Raw genomic sequence first — 22,795 nt, 5'->3', positions numbered from 1 at the left:
TCTTGAATAGCAATTCAAACTTGCATGACAAATTTAAGTCCGTGTCACTGGCTGGGATAGAAAGCAAAACGGGTGAGTGACACAACTCACCAGGGAGATCCTTAGACTGTTGCCAGTAACAGGACAGATCTTACTGGCTATCCCTGCCATAGGATTTACAGCCAGTCCCACCCCAGAATTTACATAGGTCACAATGTCCTTCAAGGGCAAAGGGAAGTCCTGAAAAGACAATAAAGTTAAGAAAGGGAGAGTACAGAGCCTCTCCCTTGGCAGGACATGGGAAAGGGAGAAGGGTCCCTCGGGGTCCTATGTATGTGTGAGTGACACACACACTCATGAATGTGCGTCGGGGTCCTGTGGATGAATGTGTGAGTGATACATACACTCATGAATGTGCGTCGGGGCTTTTGTTTTTGTTGTACCAGCCAGCAGCATCACACCAGCTGTTCCTGTGTCGCTGTCTTGTGTCAGCTGCTGCTCGTATCAGAGGGCGAGGACTCAGGCAACTACCCCCAATTCCCTGTGCGCCAAGGAAGTGGCCTAATGTCCTGGGTGAGATGGGGTATGAGCAACAGCAGATGATCACATCCAGGGGCGCACCCCGCCCTTGGCATTTCCACCTGGCCCCTCGGTGGAGGAGGGTAGCGCACTGAGAAATTTCTCCACCAGGTGGCGCTCATAGTTTAGCTTTATTTTTATTTTCATTGATGGAAAAATTCGCCCTGCTACCGCGGCCGGAGAACACACATGACTTATACGTTCTAATTCATGTGCAGATTTCATGTACTGTCATGTTTGGGGTTCTAGTGAATTTTGTACAATTACAACTTGTTCTTTCCCTCTGGGACCTTGGCAAGCAACACTATACAGGGACAGGCATTATAACCTGTTGGGCGGGGGTGTGGGGGGGTCATTTTTTTTTTAATCACACGTACAGAAACACACTCACATATACATACTTGCTTTAGGGATAAATTCTGCCATTTTGTTTTTTCCTCGTCCTCATCGTGGTCAGAATGGTGTGACCAGCTGATACCCTTTGTTTACTGGAACCTAGTACAGCAACACCAGTTCAGTATTCATGTCCATTATATGGTGGACAAAGCTTGGATCGGCAGCCTCAAAAAATGCTCATCCACACTGAGGCTTAGAGATCAAAGCTCAGAGGAAAACAACTGATGGCAGGCTTGTCTTTAAAGGAGGATATCAGAACTGGTATGTGTCTGAGATGCTGTGGCTGGGTTTTACATGGTGACTGTGTCTGAGGAAGCTACTTGTAGGGCTGAGCTGACTGAGGAGCTTGGAAGCCTTGTAGTAATGTTAATGGATATGATCCAGTTATTAGAGTTTAAGATAACAGATGTACAATATCATCCCTTTCCTCAAGATAAAATCCAGTCTACTAGAGAAGATAAGAAATTTGGTCACTCCAGTAACACAAAAGGTAGTTTCTGCTAAGTACATCGTGCCAACAAATTTGCTCTGAGAGTTCATAGGAAAACCTATCCATGTGTCTTGGAAGGTTGGGGAAGTGTTCAGGGAAGGATAGACCTAGGTCAGGCTTTGACAGGATTAGGCATCAGGCAGGGTAGGAGAGGGCATGACCAGGGAAGTGGGAAGGGATTCTGTAACAGAGCATCCATGTACACCTGGTAAACCTCAGAGAGCTGAAGCTCAATTAATTGGCACCCTCAGTAATAGATGGTTCCTTTAAAAATTCTATATCATGAAAAGACAAAATCGCAGTAAGATGACAATTCCTTAATGTATAGAAGGATGGTGTCCCTGAAGCCCAGCAGAATAATTAATCTTTAAGGCAGTATTTATTTTTATTTTTATTAAACACTGAGAGTGACCTCATTCATTCAACACACTTTTTTAAATTTTACTTTAAGTTCTAGGGTACGTGTGCACAATGTGCAGGTTTGTTACATAGGTATACATGTGCCATGTTGGTTTGCTGCACCCATCAACTTGTCATTTACATTAGGTATTTCTCCTGATGCTATCCCTCCCCCAGCCACCCACCCCCCACAGGCCCCTGTGTGTGATGTTCCCCACCCTGTGTCCATTCATTCAACACATATTTATGGAGTATTTTCATTGTGCAGAATGTTTTGTGGGAAACTAACATATATCAGGCAGGATTGTCTTCTCTGGAGACTTTATGGTAGGAGAAAAGACAATAAATGTGAATATCACGATAATGTCAGAGAAAAGACAAAGACTCTATGGTGGGTACAGAAAAGTATAGAGCAAGACAAAAATTATTTCAACTGGAGGTTCAGTGGTAGGATGTGTTGGTATAAAGATAAACGGAGAGGAAGAGATTTTTGCACCGAGAAACGGCAAATACAAAATAAAGAAGTCTGCAAGAAGAGACTGACTGGGGAACACAGAGTAGGAGAGCAGAAATAGAGAAATAGAGAGCAGCAAGGCTGCTGCAAGCTTAGGTGAGAGCCACACGTCAGGCAGCTTCAGGTTAAAGAGTTTGAGTTCGACCAGGCGCTGTGGCTCACGCCTGTAATCCCAACACTTTGGGAGGCCGAGGCGGGTGGATCATGAGGTCAGGAAATGGGAGATCGAGATCTTCCTGGTTGACACGGTGAAACTCCGTCTCTACTAAAAAATACAAAAAATTAGTCAGTTGTGGTGGCGGGCGCCTGTAGTCCCAGCTACTCGGGAGGCTGAGGCAGGAGAATGGCGTGAACCCGGGAGGCGGAGCTTGCCGTGAGCCGGGATCGCGCCACTGCACTCCAGCCTGGGCGACAGAGAGAGACTCCGTCTCAAAAAAAAAAAAAAAAAAAAAAAAAAAAAAAAAAAAAAAAAAAAAAAAAAAGAAAAAAGAAAAGAAAAGAAAAAAAAAGAAAGAAAAGGATGCTATACACTTTTGAGTTGACGGATAAATTGATCTTTAGAAAGACCTGCGTTTCAAAAGATTAGCACATGATACCAACATAAAAGATGGATTGACCAGGGGAGGGAAAAGAGATAGAGGATTTGGTTAAAAGGCTATCCTACAGGCCCCAGAATGAATAGGACTTCATAAATCAACATTTATTGTTATCATTTGGGGACTTATCAAAATCCGTTCCTCAAAATTAAAAAAAAACAAAGCATATATAATTCACCAGATCTGAAAATAATGTGTTAAGGGTTACCAAAACTGGCTGAGAACAGGAAGAAATGATGCAAGAAGAAGTGAAGAGAAGAGGCATGGAGAAGTCGGGGTGGGGAGGGGGTAGCTATTTCAGAATGCACCAGCATTTCCTGAAGGTGAGAGATATGCCCAGGAGAGCAGATACTAGATTCTCTATTTACCACACTGAATGTGGGAACAGGTTTAAGCAGAGATGCTGGCAGAATGAATTTGGTAGAGGAAAGTGGGGGACAGGGACCTCATCCAGAATTGTACCTACAACAAAGTGACTATAGTTAATGATTATATAGTTTTGAAAAATGCAGAGAGAGTGGATAAGTGTTGTCACAGCAACAATGATAACTATGTGAGATAATAAATTTGTTAGCTAGATGTAACCATTCCAGAATGTCTATATACTTCAAAACATTAATATTGCACATGATGCTTACACTGTCAATTTTTGAAACACATTAAAACTTAAATTTAAAAAATGAAAAATAATTTTACCTATGAACCACATTTGCAAGAAGTTATCTTTTCTGCAGCATCGCAGATTGCATTGTAAATATCTGCTAGACAGCCCCTCTCCCATAAAGAACATTCCTCCCCAGATTAAAATGACTTCCTGCAAATAGCTGGCCCAGGGATTCAATGATAACTAAGAAAAATGAAACCAAATACTAAATAAATATAAAGGTACTTTAAGAATAAATGAGGCAAAAGAGCATCAAAACCACTAACAAAGGATGAATATTCACTGGAAAGAATGTTTCCACAGAGTAGAAAAAAACTGTGACCAAATATTTTACTGTACATTGAAAGAAAAACATACACAAAGTATCACCTCTACAAATAAAGAATTCGAAAAAATATGTAAGAATGCAGGAAAGAGATGGTAAGATAATACGACAACACAAAGTATGAGGGGTCACATCTTAGAAAGAAGTAGAAAAATAGCCATCAAACAAAGGAAAACAAAATTATAAGAAACAGTGGATGACATGTTTCGTGAAAAACACAATAAAGGACATAAAGGAAGAAATGAGAGAAATTATAAAAATAAATGTAATTTTAAAAAATATATAGAGGCATATATGTTTTACTGTAATTAGAAAAGAATGGCAAAGGAGTCTCAACACTGGCATAATTGGTGTCTCTGAGATGAAAATTTTTAAAAGTGGAAAAGTTAAAAAAAAAAAATTAAGGCTGGGTACAGTGACTCACACATGTAATCCCAGCACTTTGGGAGGTCAAGGTGGGCAGATCATCTGAGATTGGGAGTTCAAGACCAGCCTGACCAACATGGAGAAACCCCATCTCTACTTAAAAAAAAAAAAAAAAAAAAAAAAAAAAACACAAAATTAGCCAGGCATGGTGGTGCATGCCTGTAATCCCCACCTACTTGGAAGGTTGAGGCAGGAGAATCGCTTGAACCCAGGAAGTGGAGGTTGCGGTGAGCCAAGATTTTGCCATTGCACTCCAGCTTGGGTAACAAGAGTGAAACTCCATCTCAAAAAAAAAAAAAAAAATAAAATAAAATATAATTTAATAAAATTTTATCTAAATGAAAATGAGTTAAAGACCTGGTGAGGTGGCTCATGCCTGTAATCCAGCACTTTGGGAGGCCAAGGTGGGTCAACCACTTGAGATCAGATATTTGAGACCAGTTTGGTGAACATGGTGAAACCTCATCTCTACTAAAAATTCAAAAATTAGCCTGGCATGGTGTTGGGTGCCTGTAGTCCCAGCTACTTGGGAGGCTGAGGCAGGAAAATTGCTTGAAGCTGGGAGACAGAGGTTGCAGTAAGCCAAGATCACACCACTGCACTCCAGCTTGGGCGACAGAGCGAGATTACATCTCAAAAAAAAAAAAAAAAAAAAAAAAAAGAAAAGAAAAAAAGAAATGACTTAAATACCTATGTCAAAAGTTCACACCACATGATAGAAAACATAGATCTAGAATGACCAATACTGAAACATAACCAAGTAAATCTGTGAGGTGTAAATATTTTAAAACATTTTCAAAAGTTCATAAAAAGGAATTAAATTGGTCAGTTCTCAAATTCCTCTACAGCAGAATTTCATGTCAAAATTTAACAGTGAAAATCTTTAAAAAAAGAAAAAGTCAAGGAAAGAAAATATGTTATGGATTTTTTATACAGCAAAACTGTCCAAGTATACAAGCTATGGACTATTAAAAGGAAAACTTCAGGCAAATTAAGTTTAACAGAGTTTAACTGAGCAAAGAACAAATTGAGAATCAGCCAATCCCTCTCCCCACAGCTAGAATAGATTCAGAATGACTCTGGCGTTGTCACATGGCTAGAGAGGATTTATGGACAGAAAACAGAACCGAAGTGCTGAAACAGCTGGATTGATTACAGCGGGCATTTGACCCATTTGAGCATAGTTTGAATAGTTGGTCATCTTTGATTGGACCAAAACCCTGTTATTGGTACAAGAATGAATAGTCGGTTTACATATCCAGTTAGGTTACAGTTCACCATGTACGAGGAAACCTTTGGACCAAACTTAAAACATGTAAGAGGCAGCTTTAAGCTAAACTTAATTTAACAGTACAAAAATTACAAATATTCAGGAACTAAGGAAATAGAGTTTTTATGCGCCCTTTCTGAGGAAACTTTTAGAGGATAAACTTATGTTAGCTGAGGGATAACTAGGAAGATTAAAACAAAAGGCAGGAAATATTGAATATATTTCACTCTAGAATTAACACTAATACAAACTTGGAGATTAGAGAAATGAATTCTAAGTCTCATGTGTTCTGACCATGTAGGAGTGCTACAACTAACAAACAATTGAAGGAAGTTAGAAGGAAGATGAGCAGTAGAATAGTTTTGCTGACGGTTCCACTGAATATTAGGTAAAGGCCGTTTTTTAAAGCCGAAGGTATTAGGAAAATTGGCAATACTTAAGTGTACAAAGATAAACATTAAGAAAGATAATATTGGGGGGGCGGAGCAAGATGGCCGAATAGGAACAGCTCCAGTCTCCAACTCCCAGCGCGAGCGACACAGAAGACCGGTGATTTCTGCATTTTCAACTGAGGTACTGGGTTCATCTCACTGGGGAGTACCGGAGGATCGGTGCTGGTCAGCTGCTGCAACCCGACCAGCGAGAGCTGAAGCAGGGCGAGGCATTGCCTCACCTGGGAAGTGCAAGGGGGAAGGGAATCCCTTTTCCTAGCCAGGGGACCTGAGACACACAACACCCGGAAAATCGGGTAACTCCCACCCCAATACTGCGCTTTAAGCAAACAGGCACACCAGGAGATCATATCCCACACCTGGCCGGGAGGGTCCCACACCCACGGAACCTCCCTCATTGCTAGCACAGCAGTCTGTGATCTACCGGCAAGGCAGCAGTGAGGCTGGGGGAGGGGCACCCGCCATTGCTGAGGCTTAAGTAGGTAAACAAAGCTGCTGGGAAGCTCGAACTGGGTGGAGCTCACAGCAGCTCAAGGAAACCTGCCTGTCTCTGTAGACTCCACCTCTGGGGACAGGGCATAGTAAACAATAACAAACGCAGCAGAAAGCTCTGCAGACGCAAACGACTCTGTCTGACAGCTTTGAAGAGAGCAGTGGATCTCCCAACACGGAGGTTGAGATCTGAGAAGGGACAGATTCCCTGCTCAAGTGGGTCGCTGACCCCGGAGTAGCCTAACTGGGAGACATCCCCCACTAGGGGCAGTCTGACACCCCACACCTCACAGGGTGGAGTACCCCCTGAGAGGAAGCTTCCAAAGCAAGAATCAGACAGGTACACTCGCTGTTCAGAAATATTCTATCTTCTGCAGCCTCTACTGCTGATACCCAGGCAAACAGGGTCTGGAGTGGACCTCAAGCAATCACCAACAGACCTACAGCTGAGGGTCCTGACAGTTAGAAGGAAAACTATCAAACAGGAAAGACACCTACACCAAAACCCCATCAGTACATCACCATCATCAAAGACCAGAGGCAGATAAAACCACAAAGATGGGGAAAAAGCAGGGCAGAAAAGCTGGAAATTCAAAAAATAAGAGCGCATCTCCCCCGGCAAAGGAGCGCAGCTCATCGCCAGCAACGGATCAAAGCTGGACGGAGAATGACTTCGACGAGATGAGAGAAGAAGGCTTCAGTCCATCAAATTTCTCAGAGCTAAAGGAGGAATTACGTACCCAGTGCAAAGAAACTAAAAATCTTGAAAAAAAAGTGGAAGAATTGATGGCTAGAGTAATTAATGCAGAGAAGCTCACAAACAAAATGAAAGAGACGAAAACCATGGCACGAGAAATACGTGACAAATGCACAAGCTTCAGTAACCGACTCGATCAACTGGAAGAAAGAATGTCAGCGATTGAGGATCAAATGAATGAAATGAAGCGAGAAGAGAAACCAAAAGAAAAAAGAAGAAAAAGAAATGAACAAAGCCTGCAAGAAGTATGGGATTATGTAAAAAGACCAAATCTACGTCTGATTGGGGTGCCTGAAAGTGAGGGGGAAAATGGAACCAAGTTGGAAAACACTCTTCAGGATATCATCCAGGAGAACTTCCCCAACCTAGTAGGGCAGGCCAACATTCAAATCCAGGAAATACAGAGAACGCCGCAAAGATACTCCTCGAGAAGAGCAACTCCAAGACACATAATTGCCAGATTCACCAAAGTTGAGATGAAGGAAAAAATCTTAAGGGCAGCCAGAGAGAAAGGTCGGGTTACCCACAAAGGGAAGCCCATCAGACTAACAGCAGATCTCTCGGCAGAAACTCTTCAAGCCAGAAGAGAGTGGGGGCCAATATTCAACATTCTTAAAGAAAAGAATTTTAAATCCAGAATTTTATATCCAGCCAAACTAAGTTTCATAAGTGAAGGAGGAATAAAATCCTTTACAGATAAGCAAATGCTTAGAGATTTTGTCACCACTAGGCCTGCCTTACAAGAGACCCTGAAGGAAGCACTAAACATGGAAAGGAACAACCAGTACCAGCCATTGCAAAAACATGCCAAAATGTAAAGACCATCAAGGCTAGGAAGAAACTGCATCAACTAACGAGCAAAATAACCAGTTAATATCATAATGGCAGGATCAAGTTCACACATAACAATCTTAACCTTAAATGTAAATGGACTAAATGCTCCAATTAAAAGACACAGACTGGCAAACTGGATAAAGAGTCAAGACCCATCAGTCTGCTGTATTCAGGAGACCCATCTCACACGCAGAGACATACATAGGCTCAAAATAAAGGGATGGAGGAAGATTTACCAAGCAAATGGAGAACACAAAAAAGCGGGGGTTGCAATCCTAGTCTCTGATAAAACAGACTTTAAACCATCAAAGATCAAAAGAGACAAAGAAGGCCATTACAGAATGGTAAAGGGATCAATTCAACAGGGAGAGCTAACTATCCTAAATATATATGCACCCAATACAGGAGCACCCAGATTCATAAAGCAAGTCCTTAGAGACTTACAAAGAGACTTAGACTCCCATACAATAATAATGGGAGACTTCAACACTCCACTGTCAACATTAGACAGATCAACGAGACAGAAAGTTAACAAGGATATCCAGGAATTGAACTCATCTCTGCAGCAAGCAGACCTAATAGACATCTATAGAACTCTCCACCCCAAATCAACAGAATATACATTCTTCTCAGCACCACATCATACTTACTCCAAAATTGACCACGTAATTGGAAGTAAAGCACTCCTCAGCAAATGTACAAGAACAGAAATTATAACAAACTGTCTCTCAGACCACAGTGCAATCAAATTAGAACTCAGGACTAAGAAACTCAATCAAAACCGCTCAGCTACATGGAAACTGAACAACCTGCTCCTGAATGACTACTGGGTACATAACGAAATGAAGGCAGAAATAAAGATGTTCTTTGAAACCAATGAGAACAAAGATACAACATACCAGAATCTCTGGGACACATTTAAAGCAGTGTGTAGAGGGAAATTTATAGCACTAAATGCCCACAAGAGAAAGCAGGAAAGATCTAAAATTGACACTCTAACCTCACAATTAAAAGAACTAGAGAAGCAAGAGCAAACACATTCGAAAGCTAGCAGAAGGCAAGAAATAACTAAGATCAGAGCAGAACTGAAGGAGATAGAGACACAAAAAACCCTCCAAAAAATCAATGAATCCAGGAGTTGGTTTTTTGAAAAGATCAACAAAATTGACAGACCACTAGCAAGACTAATAAAGAAGAAAAGAGAGAAGAATCAAATCGACGCAATTAAAAATGATAAAGGGGATATCACCACCGACCCCACAGAAATACAAACTACCATCAGAGAATACTATAAACACCTCTACACAAATAAACTGGAAAATCTAGAAGAAATGGATAATTTCCTGGACACTTACACTCTTCCAAGACTAAACCAGGAAGAAGTTGAATCCCTGAATAGACCAATAGTAGGCTCTGAAATTGAGGCAATAATTAATAGCCTACCAACCAAAAAAAGTCCAGGACCAGATGGATTCACAGCTGAATTCTACCAGAGGTACAAGGAGGAGCTGGTACCATTCCTTCTGAAACTATTCTAATCAATAGAAAAAGAGGGAATCCTCCCTAACTCATTTTATGAGGCCAACATCATCCTGATACCAAAGCCTGGCAGAGACACAACAAAAAAAGAGAATTTTAGACCAATATCCCTGATGAACATCGATGCAAAAATCCTCAATAAAATACTGGCAAACCGGAATCAGCAGCACATCAAAAAGCTTATCCACCATGATCAAGTGGGCTTCATTCCTGGGATGCAAGGCTGGTTCAACATTCGCAAATCAATAAACATAATCCAGCATATAAACAGAACCAAAGACAAGAACCACATCATTATCTCAATAGATGCAGAAAAGGCTTTTGACAAAATTCAACAGCCCTTCATGCTAAAAACGCTCAAGAAATTCGGTATTGATGGAACGTACCTCAAAATAATAAGAGCTATTTATGACACCCCACAGCCAATATCATACTGAATGGGCAAAAACTGGAAAAATTCCCTTTGAAAACTGGCACAAGACAGGGATGCCCTCTCTCACCACTCCTATTCAACATAGTGTTGGAAGTTCTGGCTAGGGCAATCAGGCAAGAGAAAGAAATCAAGGGGATTCAGTTAGGAAAAGAAGAAGTCAAATTGTCCCTGTTTGCAGACGACATGATAGTATATTTAGAAAACCCCATTGTCTCAGCCCCAAATCTCCTTAAGCTGATCAGCAACTTCAGCAAAGTCTCAGGATACAAAATTAATGTGCAAAAATCACAAGCATTCTTATACACCAGTGACAGTCAAACAGAGAGCCAAATCAGGAATGAACTTCCATTCACAATTGCTTCAAAGAGAATAAATTACCTAGGAATCCAACTTACAAGGGATGTAAAGGACCTCTTCAAGGAGAACTACAAACCACTGCTCAGTGAAATCAAAGTGGACACAAACAAATGGAAGAACATACCATGCTCATGGATAGGAAGAATCAATATCGTGAAAATGGCCATACTGCCCAAGGTAATTTATAGATTCAATGCCATCCCCATCAAGCTACTAATGAGCTTCTTCACAGAATTGGAAAAAACTGCTTTAAAGTTCATATGGAACCAAAAAAGAGCCCGCATCTCCAAGACAATCCTAAGTCAAAAGAACAAAGCTGGAGGCATCACGCTACCTGACTTCAAACTATACCACAAGGCTACAGTAACCAAAACAGCATGGTACTGGTACCAAAACAGAGATATAGACCAAGGGAACAGAACAGAGTCCTCAGAAATAATACCACACATCTACAGCCATCTGATCTTTGACAAACCTGAGAGAAACAAGAAATGGGGAAAGGATTCCCTATTTAGTAAATGGTGCTGGGAAAATTGGCTAGCCATAAGTAGAAAGCTGAAACTGGATCCTTTCCTTACTCCTTATATGAAAATTAATTCAAGATGGATTAGAGACTTAAATGTTAGACCTAATACCATAAAAATCCTAGAGGAAAACCTAGGTAGTACCATTCAGGACATAGGCATGGGCAAAGACTTCATGTCTAAAACACCAAAAGCAACGGCAGCAAAAGCCAAAATTGACAAATGGGATGTCATTAAACTAAAGAGCTTCTGCACAGCAAAAGAAACTACCATCAGAGTGAACAGGCAACCTACAGAATGGGAGAAAATTTTTGCAATCTACTCATCTGACAAAGGGCTAATATCCAGAACCTACAAAGAACTCAAACAAATTTACAAGAAAAAAACAAACAACCCCATCAAAAAGTGGGCAAAGGATACGAACAGACATTTCTCAAAAGAAGACATTCATACAGCCAACAGACACATGGAAAAATGCTCATCATCACTGGCCATCAGAGAAGTGCAAATCAAAACCACAATGAGATACCATCTCACACCAGTTAGAATGGCGATCATTCAAAAGTCAGGAAACAACAGGTGCTGGAGAGGATGTGGAGAAATAGGAACACTTTTACACTGTTGGTGGGATTGTAAACTAGTTCAACCATTATGGAAAACAGTATGGCGATTCCTCAAGGATCTAGAACTAGATGTACCATATGACCCAGCCATCCCATTACTAGGTATATACCCAAAGGATTATAAATTATGCTGCTATAAAGACACATGCACATGTATGTTTATTGCAGCACTATTCACAATAGCAAAGACTTGGAATCAACCCAAATGTCCATCAGTGACAGATTGGATTAAGAAAATGTGGCACATATACACCATGGAATACTATGCAGCCATAAAAAAGGATGAGTTTGTGTCCTTTGTAGGGACATGGATGCAGCTGGAAACCATCATTCTCAGTAAACTATCACAAGAACAGAAAACCAAACACCGCATGTTCTCACTCATAGGCGGGAACTGAACAATGAGATCACTTGGACTCGGGAAGGGGAACATCACACACCGGGGCCTATCATGGGGAGGGGGGAGCGGGGAGGGATTGCATTGGGAGTTATACCTGATGTAAATGACGAGTTGATGGGTGCAGCACACCAACATGGCACAAGTATACATATGTAGCAAACCTGCACGTTGTGCACATGTACCCTACAACTTGAAGTTTAATAATAATAAATAAATTAAAAAAAAAAAAAAAAAAAAGAAAGATAATATTGTTACCTAAAACACAGGTGGTCAGGGAAGAGGAAATGTGCTAGTTTTATCATCGCTCAGAATAATAAATTAATATATATAGTCTAAAGAAACAAAGAACAAAGGGAATTATGTGCAATTACAGATAACATTTTTCTATATCAGAATAAATATATCCAAAAATTCAAGCAAAAAAAATACTACATAATAAAAGAAAACCTTAGAAAAAAAGAGAGAAAAAACCCATAAAACTAGGCTGGGTGTGGTGGCTCACACCTATAATCCCAGTACTTTGGGAGGGCAAGGCAGGTGAATTACTTGAGGTCAGGAGTTCGAGACCAGCCTGGCCAACAGGGTGAAACCCTGTCTCTACCAAAAATATAAAAAATTAGCTGAGTGTGGTGGTACACTCCTGTAATCCCAGCTACTCAGGAGGCTGAGGCAGGAGAATTGGTTGAACCAGGGAGGCAGAGGTTGCAGTGAGCTGATGTTTTGTCACTGCACTGCAGCCTGGGTGACAGAGCGAGAGTCCTTCTCAAAAAAACAAAACAAAGCAAAAAACAAAACAAAACAAAAAACAAAAAAACACAAGCACTGAGGGATTTTGATTCACCTCTTTCAATCTTTGTTAGAGCAAGTGGAACATTGTGGGAAATGAAATAGTATGATTCACAGGTAGGTAAGATGGATGTATCTCAAACTATACTTTGAAAATAGAGAACGCACATTTCTTCCATGTTCCTAGGGGATATTTTAAAAAATTAACTATCGAATATGTCATAGAGAAAATCTCAATACATTCCAGGAGTTGATACAGACACAGTCATTTTTCACAGTATAATAAGAATAAAGCTTAACAACGAAATCAAATAATAAAAAGTGCCTTCTAACAGGAATTTTTTTAAAAGCTCTCTTATTCAACTTCTCAAGCAATAATATTATATAATCAAAATATCATAATTTCTTAACAATAATTAATACACAGTGATTCAAACAGTTTGACATGTAAAATTAGGCAAAGAAGTAGGGAAAAGAAAATTCACAGTTTTAAATATTTATATCAATAGATATGCATGAATAAAATAAATTAGATATCCAATTCAAAAAGTTAGTAAAACAGCAATAAAGTACATGAAGAAAAGCATAGAGAAGAAATTATTATAAGTAAAATTAGATATTAATCAATTGGAAAACTGAAAATCACAAACTTAAGCTACCTCCAAAAGCTGACACTTTATAAAATAATAGAATAAATAAAGTAGCAGGTAATCTAAACAAAGGGAAAAAATATCTGCTTCAGGAGAAGAGACACGTAAGCCAAATATATAAAATAAGAAAATGAAAAAGGGAAATAACTACATAATTATAGAAAAATTTAAATCTACTTATGTTTTACCCAACTTTACATAAATAATTTTGAAAATTTGGTTTTAGTCAATTATTTTCTAGTAAAATATAATTGATCAAAATTGACCCCAGAAGAGATAAAACTTATAACTTTGTTAATTTGAACAGAAGAAATAGGTAAACACACCAGATTCAGTTTTTCATACAGAGGAATTCAATCAAACCTTTAAAGAACATTTCAACTCTTCAAGATCAAAGAATAAAAAAAATCCATATTTTTAATGAAGTGAATAAACTGTTGATATCGAAGCCTGATAAAGAATGTACAGAAAAGAAAGTTATAGGAAACTACCACATATGATGATGAACTATCCTAAGTAAATCACAAATAAGCAGAATTTAATACATCATTAAAAGAGTCATGTATCTGAGCAAATAGAATTATTTTCTGGGAATACAAGGTCCTCAGTATTAAAAAATGTAATAATGTACCATCATAATTGACTGAAGGAGCAAAACAGACACCGAAAATGTTGACAAAATTCAACAATTATTATTGCTCAAAACAGCAAAAACATCAATTTTCAACACAATAAAATATAACTATCTCAGCCCAAAGTCAACAGGATGTTTAATGAGGAAAATACTAGAGATAATTCCTCTGAAGTCAGAAACTAAACATGGACGTCTAGTATAATGACTAGGTAACATTAGTTACTGCTGGTATTCACCAATACAATTAGAAAAGAAATTAGGAACCTAGAAACAAAAAATAAACCTATGAAAATTTGTATTTGATATGATGAATAATCTAAGGTAAGAAACAGAAATATACAACAAACAATAATTCGATAAAATAGTGGAGTAAAAAAATAGCACACAGAAATTCATAGCTTTCATATACACAACTTCTAGTTAGAACATATAATGGAAGAAACACTCCATTTACAAGAGTAACTATAAAGGGAAAATAATAAATGTATACAATCTATAGGAAGAAAACTTTGCAACAGCTCTAAAAGACATAAAAGAACAATGGAACAAATGGAAAGAGATTTGATAGTCCATTAATTATATCTGTGCTACCAGGCATAAAAAAGTTGAGCCTAAAATGTGTAATAAGGTAAGTATATTAAAATTAATTTAATTTTCATTTAAGAATCTGAGGCAGGTATCCATTGTAGGAGGGTGGTCCCAGACTCCTTCCATCTTGTTGATTTTCCATCTCCTAGAACTGTGTGGTTGTCCACCTCTAGATTGCAGAAAGGAGAAAGAGAACATGGCATAGACACCCTCTTTGTGAATACCTTGGCCTGGAAGTGCACAATATATCTGTTCACCTTCCATTGGCAAAAACTAACCACAGGATCCCACCTAGATAAAGGGTGGCTGGAAAATGTAGCCCATAGCTGGGCAGCCACTTTCCAGCAGCAACGTTGAAACTATTTTGGTGATCAATTAACTATCTTTGTCACACACATATCCTTGTATAGGCAGAATCAATGTTATAACAGTATCAATGATCTCATGTTAATTTTAAATTTAAAGTAGTTCGGCATTATGAATGGTTTACTGAAGTAGACAAGGTACTTTTAAAGCTCATATGGGAAACTAAAAAAGAAGTATAGCTAGGGCTGGTTGCAGTGACTGTTGCCTGTAATCCTAAAACTTTGGGAGGCTGAAGTGGGTGAATTAGCTGAGCTCGGGAGTTCAAGACCAGCCTGGGCAACCCCATCTGGTCTCAAAATGGTGAAATACCATCTCTATTAAAAACACAAAAAATTGACCAGATATACCAGATACAGTGGTGCACACCTGTATTTCCAGCTACTCAGGAGGCTGAGGCATGAGAATCATTTGAACGCGGGAGGCTGAAGTTGCCACAAGAGGAGATTGCACCACTGACCTCCAACCTGGGTGACAGAGTAAGACTGTCTCCAAAAAAAAAGTATAGCTAGAAAAATTTTGAAAAAAGAACATAAATGAGAGGTAAATAGCTTTGATATGCATGAAAATTTATTATAAAGCCACAATAATTATAATAGTGGGTCAACAGTGCATGAATTGATGAATAAACCAAAGGAAAATGAATGAAAACCTAGAAATAGTTTTAAATGAATATGAGAAAATTTAGAATACAATAATTCAGTATAATAAATGATATGTTTGGCTGTGTTTCCACCCAAAATTCATCTTGAACTTTAGTTCCCATGATCCCCATGTGTCATGGGAGGAACTCTGTGAGAGGTAGTGGAATCATGGAGGGGATTACCCCCATGCTGTTCTTGTGATAGTGAGTGATGAGTTCTCAGGAGATCAGATAGTTTTATAAGGGACTTTCTCCCCTTTGGTCAGCACTTGTCTCTCCTACTGCCATGTAAAGAAGGATGTGTTTGTGTTCCCTTCTGCCATGATTGTAAGTTTCCTGAGGCTTCCGTAGCTATGTGGAACTGTGAGTCAATTACCCAGTATTTGCTTTCTAAATTACCCAATCTCGGGTAGTTATTTATAGCAACGTGATAACAGACTAATACAATAAATTACTGGGGAAAATAATACAACAGCAGAGTAAACTCTGAACAGATTATAAATTTAAGGATAAGAAATGAAACCATAAAAATAAAAAAAATTGTGGGAACATTTTAAAATCTTAGTTTGGGGAAGATCTTTCTGGTTGTAATTCAAACTTTGTGAAGTCATAAAAATTCTTGCCTAATTGAACCACAAAAAAAGTTAAAAATGTTCTATATAGCACTTTTGGTCTTCTAGTACATTGCCTTTCGTTTCAGGCCTAAACAAATGATTCAATTTAATTGCAGTAATAATAATGGAACATTTACAACCAAGTTAACGCATGAATAGGCAATACCAATTACATTAGAACTACCAGCTGGTTGACAGTTTATTGATTGTAAAATCAAGATGTAGAAAGCTTTTGAGATAGAAGTGTCAATATTAATGATATCTATAGTACAAAACATATACTTGTATTATTGAAAGCAGAACAAGCATTCTATATACCAGTTTGATTCTAAGATAATTAATATTTAATTAATTGGTCATAATTTCAGTTCCAAAATGGTGTTGTAAACACAAGTTGCTCCCACCATAGAAAACCAAAGACAAATATACAATGCCAAGATTATCACCAGCAATATCCCAGAACTCAAATATGAAAATGAGTCAGTTCCTGGGCCATAGAGAAGTAAAAACAACTCTGAGCAGATGGTAAAAGAATCAGATATCCATATCTGCAAAACCCCTCCCCGACATCTGCCCAGCACCAAGCATGCAAAAAATTTCTTCTGACTCATGATTTCTACACTGGAAAAAGTAGTTTGAGGTGGACATCAGGTTCCCCAATATCTTGGGTTTACTGGCAGGAGACCTGTTTCTGCCTCAACCCATGGGCAGCATCGTGAGTGCCTGAAGGGAGAAATATCTCTGAGGACAGCAAGAGACAAAGGAGGGAGGTGGGACTTCCATCCAGCCCTAGAAACCCTGGTCCATAACTCAGGCAAAAGAGACACCAAATCAGAGTGACTGTTCAGCAGCACCAGGCTCTAGGAAGCATGTTCCACAGGTCCCATGGGCACAAATCCCTAGCCATCCTTTTCATACTGCTGTAGTATGCCCTTTGGGACCTCCCACATTCTGGAGGAACAGCACTCTGATTGTGTGCTACAGCCAAGGCAAATCTGGGCTTAAGGTGCCATCTAATGCTGACAGTGACCTAGCAGAAAACAAAAAAAAAATTAAGAAATTCAACAGGTAAATTACTAAGAACCTCTAAGCAAACATATACAATACCCACTACCAACAACAAAAAGCAAGACAGAGAAGATGGAAATAAATAACTAATCTTTTAATGCAAAGACATATATTTATCTCCACAAAAAACAACAGCAGAGAACCATGACCTCCCCAGATGAACAAAGCAAAGAACCAGCATCAGATAGAAAGATGGCAACTTGTGAGCTCTTTGACCTAGAATTCAAAATAGTACTTCTAAGAAAACTTAGTGAATTACAGCATAACAACATAACACACACACACACACACACAAATCAATTCAGAAATTTATTGGAGAAATACAACAGAAATTAAAATAATAAAAAATATCAAATGGAAATCTTAAACTGAGAAATATGTTTGATAAATTTAAAAATTCATTAGAGGTTCTCAACAGCAGAATGGATCAATCAGAAGAAAGAATCGGTGAACCTGAAGACATCTTACAGTGATAAGAGGAAAAGAAAAAAGAATGAAAAGGAATGAACATTGCCTACAAGATGTAGGAAATTATCTCCAAGGAGCAGATCAAAAAATTATTGGTGTTCAAGAGGGAGTTGAACAAGACAAGAGGGTAGAAAGTTTATTCAAAGAAACAAAAACAGAAAACTTTTCAGAAATTGAGAAAAATATAAATATCCAGTTACAAGAAGGTTAGAGAACATCAAACAGATTTAATCTAATGAGACCACCCCAAGGCATATAATCAAATTCTCAAAGGTGAAGGAAAAAGGGGATCCTAAAAGAAGAAACAGAAAAGAAATAGATAATATATAAGGAAACTCCAATTCATCAGGCAATAATCTTCTCAACAGAAGCCATACAGGCCAGGAGGGAGTGGGATGGCAGTTTCAAAGTGCTAAAAGAAGAAAAACTTGGCATCTAAGAATATTGTATTTAGCAAAGCTTGCCATCCAGGAATACTGTATTTAGCAAAGCTATCCTTTAAATGTGAAAAAGAGATAAAGTTTTTTTCAGATAAATGAAAGCTGAGAGAATTCACCACCACCAGATCTGACTTACAAGAAAGGCTAAAAGGAGTTCTTAAGTCTGAAAAACAAATACTAATGTGCAAAAAGAAAATGTTAGAAGGTATAAAATCCACTAGTAAAATTAAGCACGAAGGTAACTCCAGAATATTCCAATAATGTAGTTGTGGTATGCAATCCACTCATAACTTTGGTATGAAGCCTAAAAGACAAATCTATCAAAAACAATAATAGCAACAGCAACCTGGTAAGAGACAGGCAATATAAAAAGATGTAAATTGAGACAATGAAAGGTCAAAATGTGGACATGAAGTTAAAGTATAAAGTTTTAGTTTTCTCTTCATTTGTTTCTATTCTTTTTCGTGACTTAAAATGAGTTATCATCTCTTTGAAATAACTTGTTATATCTATAAGATGTTTTGTTGTAAATGCCAGAGTAGCCATGATGCAAAAATCTGCAATAGATACACTAAAAACAAAAAAGTAATGAATTATAATATACTACCAGTGAAAATAACTTAACCAAAAAGGAATATAGTAGGAAATAAAGAAAGGAAGAGAGGAGTTGCAAAACAACCAGAAAACCAGCAATATAATGGTAGTAGTAAGTCCTTACTTATCAGTAATAACACTGAATATAACTGGACTCAATTCACCAATTAAAAGCCACAGAGTGACTGAATAGATGAAGAAACAAGACTGAACTATATATTGCCTACAAAAAACCCATGTCACATATAAAGACATATAAGAACTGAAAGTAAGGGATAGAAAAGATAACCCATGCAAGTGAAAACTAAAACAGAGCCGGAGTAGCTACACTGATATCAGATAAAACATACAAGTCTGATACCATAAAAAGAGACAATGAAAGCCATTGTATAATAATAAAAAGGACTCAATTCAACAAGAGGATATAACAATCATAAATATCTATTCACCCAACACCAGAGCACCCAATTATATAAAGCAACTATTAATAGATGTAAAAGGGTAGAGTAGACTGCAATGTAGTAATAGTGGGGGTCTTCAACACCCCACTCTCAGTAATGGGCAGATCATCTAGACAGAAATTCAGCAAAAAAAATCAGAGTTAGCATTTTACCTAACTGCTGCAAAATATATTATTTTTATCAGCACATGGAACATTCTCCAGAAAATCAAATTTTAGGCCACAAAATAAGTCTCAACAAATTCAAAAAAGCAGAAATCTTGTCAGCTATTTTTCTGAACACAATGGACTAAAATTAGAAACCAATAACTAGAAGAACCTCAGAAACAATGTAACCACATAGAAATTAAACAACATATTTCTGAGTGACAAATGGGTCAATGAAAGAAATAAGAAGGAAATAAAAACATCATTAAAACAAATAAAAACAGGAAGACAAAATACAAAAATCTATGGGATATAGAAAAAGCAGTAATAAAAGGGAAGTTTATAGCAATAAAGGCTTACATGAAAAAAGGAGAAAGACTTCAAATAAAAGACCTAATGATGCACTTCAAGGAATTAGAAAAGCAAGAACAAAAATCAAATCCAAAGTTAGAAGAAGGGAAGAAATAATAAAAATTAGAGCATAAATAAATAAAATTGAAACTAAAAAAATATAGAAAATCAATGAACTGAAAAGTTATTTTTTTAAAGATAAACAAAATTAACAAGCCTTTAGCTAGACTAAGAAAAAAAGAGAGAACATCCAAATAAATAAAATTAAATGAAAAAGAAGATGGAGCGACTGAGAGCACAGAAATACAAGGAATTGGAGACTATTATGAACAACTATATTGCCAACAAATTGAAAAACCTAGAAAAAATGAATAAATTTCTGGAAACATACAACCTATCAAAATTGAACCATGAAGTGATAGAAAACTTCAATAAACAACAGTGAGTAATGAGATAAAAGCTGTAAGAAAAAGGCTACCGTCAAAGAAAAGGCCAGGACCTGACAGCTTCACTGCTGAATTCTACCAAACATTTATTTATTTATTTATTTATTTATTTATTTATTTATTCATTCATTTATTTATTTATTTATTTATTTACATTTATTTATTGAGACAAAGTCCCACTCTGTCACCCAGGCTGGAGTGCGGTGATGTGATCTCAGCTCATTGCCACTTCCACCTCTCAGGTTCAAGAGATTCTCCTGTCTCAGTCTCCTGAACAGCTGAGATCACAGATGTGCACCACCATGCCTGGCTAGTTTTTGAATTTTTAGTAGAGATGGGCCTTCGTCATGTTGGCCAGGCTGGTCTCAAACTCCTGATCTCAAGTAATCCACCTGCCTCGGCCTCCCAAAGTGCTGGGATTAACAAGTGGGAGACACCATTCCCAGTCCTCTACCAAATCTTTAAAGAAGAACTAATACCAATTGTACTCAAACTCTTTAACAAAACTGAAGAGAAGGTAATACTTCCAAACTTATTCTATAAGCCCAGCATTACCCTGATACCAAAACCAGACAAGGGCGCAAGTGAAAAACAAAACTACAGGCCAACATCACTGATGAACACAGATGCAAAAATCCTTAACAAAACACTAGCAAAGTGAATTCAACAACATTACAACATATTGAAAAGATCATTCACCATGATCAAGTGGGATTCATTCCAGATGCAAGAATGGTTCAATGTATGCAATTTAATAAATATAATACATCATATTATTAGAACCAAGAATAAAAGGCTTATTATCATTTCAATAGATACTGAAACTGCATTAGGTAAAATTCAGCTTGGCTTTATGATAAAAACTTTCATCAAATATGTTAATATAAGGAGTTTAAACAACTCAGCAGCAAAAAAGCAAACAAACAATTCAATTAAAAAGTGGACAAAGGATACGAATAGACATCTCTCATAAAAAAAAGATGTACAAATGACCAACAGGTATGTAAAAAAATGCTCAACCTCACTAATCATCAGAGAAATGCAAATCAAAACAACAATGATATATCATCTCACCCCAACTAGAATGACTTTTATCACAAAGACAGGGAATAACAGCCGCTGGTAAGGATATGGAGAAAGGGGAACCCTTGTATACTGTTGGTGGGAAGGTTAATTAATATGGCCACTAAGGAAAACAGTATGAAGTTTCCTTTAAAAACTAAAACTATAGCTACCATATATGCAGCTGGGTATATATCCAAAAGAAAGGAAGTCAATATGTCAGAGAGATATTTGTACTTCCATATTTATTGGAGTTGTCTGTATAATAGCCAAAATAAGAAATCAACGTTTGTGTCCATCACTGGATGAATGGATAATAAAAATGTGGTATATATATATGATTGAATATCATTCAGCCATGAAAAATGAAATCCTGTCATTTGCAGCAACATGAATGAAACTGGAGGTCATTGTATTAAGAGAAATAAGCCAGGTAAAGAAAAGCAAAAACAAACATCACATGTTCTCACTCATATGTGGGAACTAAAAAAGTGGATCTCATGAAGATGGAGAGTAGATTGGTGGTTACCAGAGGCTGGGAAGGGTAGAGGAAGAGAAGGATGAAGAGAGGTTGATCAATGGGTACAAATATACACTTAGAAGAAATAAAACGTAGAGTTTGATAGATCAGATGGGTGACTGTAGTCAGTATTAATCAACTGTACATTTCAAAATAGCTAGAAGAGAATAATTAGAAAGGATTAATATTTAAAGTGTTGGATGTCCCAATTACCCTGATTTGATTATTTGAAGGTGTCAAATTATTGCAAGTACTATGAAAAAATATATATATTTCTTATATACCTATAAAAATTAAAAAATTGATCATTGACAACATGACTATGGTCTCAAAAGATTGTCATAATATTTTATGTATCACTCATTGAAAGATTAATTATACTAATAGTCTTAATAGATCAGTAATAATCTTTGCTCTGTATTAAAATTTTCAGAACATTTGTTATACTCATTTGCTAAACATTTGCTAGATGCTATTATTTGTGTTTGGTAAAAAATAATGAGTGGAGTTCTATTTTGTTGACTATTTATATTCACACACACAGGCACGTGTACACCCACATGCACACTGCTGTATGTACACAACACTCTTTCTCAGTGTGTTCCAGGGTGGAGAAAAAATAATGTCCACAGCAGGGAAATATTAAAAGCATATTCATGAGTCAGAATTCTGTTTTTAGTTCTATTGTGAAGGATAATTGTTTGTTACCATAAATAATAGCATGTGCCTTGGTTGCAGTTTTCAACCTGGGGAAATATTAACTGCATATATCCCTCTGTGAAATGCAAGCTCTTTTGATTTACTTCTAAGTAAATCTAACACAATATCACTTAATATCAGGCATTGATTACTTACATAGGCACAGAAGACTTTATTTCACCCAAAATAAACAACAAACATCAACAGATGTAG

At 37.5% G+C, this 22,795-nt stretch overlaps 1 pseudogene; it reads left to right on the top strand.

The window, feature by feature from the left end:
• Nucleotides 1-335: 335 nt before the first annotated feature.
• LOC140709034 (transcription factor NF-E4-like) overlaps nt 336-22,795 on the top strand; it is a 35,711-nt pseudogene continuing 13,251 nt past the window's right edge.

Source organism: Chlorocebus sabaeus, chromosome 18 (genome assembly GCF_047675955.1).
Source record: "Chlorocebus sabaeus isolate Y175 chromosome 18, mChlSab1.0.hap1, whole genome shotgun sequence".
Classification (NCBI taxonomy): Eukaryota; Metazoa; Chordata; class Mammalia; order Primates; family Cercopithecidae; genus Chlorocebus; species Chlorocebus sabaeus.
Note: the sequence above shows the minus strand (reverse complement) of the source record. Positions and strands in the feature narration are given on the sequence as shown.